Here is a 1594-nt window from a genome sequence, read left to right on the forward strand (position 1 = left end):
TCCCTGAGATGCATCTTATTCCCATAGAGCTGGGGCTGCGGGTGTTTCACCCAGCTCCTTGTTCATTTTCTTTTCATGACCAAATCTGCCTTCCAGCCCAGCCTTGGACCTCAGCCAGCGTTTGCCAAAGGGATTTCCTTCTCTGCAGCACGCAGAGAGGCTCCAATTAATGGGCAGGTCCCCTTGAGTAGTCACTCGCTGAGAGCGGGTATTGTGGGAGTCCAGGCTTTTTGTCTCAGCACTTCCAGATCAAGCAAGGCACCGCTTCAGAGCCCTGAGCTCTTCCCCAGGGCCTTATGAGTCAAGCTGGGCTCTTGCTGGGTTGTATGCAGCAATTAAAAAAAAAAAAAAAAAAAACCAATATCGGGGCGTACTGGTGACAGCAGCCCCTGCCCAGCCATGACCCTCCACCGGCGGTGTGAGGTGAAGCGGGTTGTAGGTTTGAGCCAAGTGGATGGAGGCTTCGCTCCGTGCCATGCCCGCGAGGCACTCCGTGCCATGGTGGGATGCTACAAGCAGCGGCTTTGAGCGTGCAGGGGGGGGATGGCAGCGAGGATCCCTCTGCAACGGCCCCCGGCCGGGCTGCGGGCAGCGGCGTGGCGTGGGGCAGAGGTACTGCGGAGCACGTCGGCATGCTGTCCAAACCGGTTGGGAACGTTCTCCTCTGCTTATGCAAAGGGTTGGTAATTGAGGAGAGGTTTGTATAATCGTTTGATCTCTCCTCTGCTTCCCTTGGCACAGAGGCCGCATCCTCTCGTGCTGATGTAATCAAACCCGGCGCGGGAAGACGAGGCGTCCTGCGCTGAGAGGGTGCTCGCTCGCTTCACAGCAGTGCTTGGCTGTGTCTGCGGGACTGCCATGCTGCTCTGCCTCTGTTGGCATCTACCTGTTTTGAGAACAGGGACCTGGAGGAGCTTATCTTGCCAGGACCGGTGCCAGAGCCTCTCTCCAAGGAAGATCTGCGTTGGCTGTAGGCAGGGAGATGATGCTGATGCTCTAGACTGGACTGTTGCCTCTTGCCAGAAGCCTGGTCGAGGGAGAAGATGGGGCTGTTAGAAGACACTGGGCTGTTCCAGCAGAGCGGGAGTACTTGCTTGCCTGGAGCTGCTGCCTATCATCCACGTTCATCTTTGCCTGTGGGCCTTGGCAGTATTTAAGGTTTTGGGAGCACGCCGCAAACCCTCGCCCCTTCTCCAGCTGCTCCTGTAGCTGTGTCTGCAAGGAGAGGACATGGGCGGTGAGGATGTGTAGCAGCCCTCTGCGGGGTGCGTTCGCAGGGCTGGTGGGGTAGGAGGAGCGGTGGAGCTCAGCATCAGCCCGCTGCAGAAAAAGGCTTTGAGGGAGGACCAGGAAGAATGGCACTGCCTCTCCATCGCCTGGGTGGGGGTAGCACGATGTGCGGGGCTATGCCAAGCTGCCGCTGGTGGCTCTTGAGCAGGAGTAGCCGGCAGAGCCCGTCCGGGCTGTGCGACTGGGTGAGGGTAGTCGGAGGGGAAGGAATCCATCAGGGACATGGTTTAGTGGTGGTTTTGGCAGTGTTAGGTTGATGGTTGGACTTGATGATCTTCAAGGTCCCTTCCAACCTAGACAATTG

The sequence above is a fragment of the Charadrius vociferus genome, unplaced genomic scaffold, assembly GCF_000708025.1.
Source record: "Charadrius vociferus isolate BGI_N301 unplaced genomic scaffold, ASM70802v2 scaffold564, whole genome shotgun sequence".
Taxonomy (NCBI): domain Eukaryota; kingdom Metazoa; phylum Chordata; class Aves; order Charadriiformes; family Charadriidae; genus Charadrius; species Charadrius vociferus.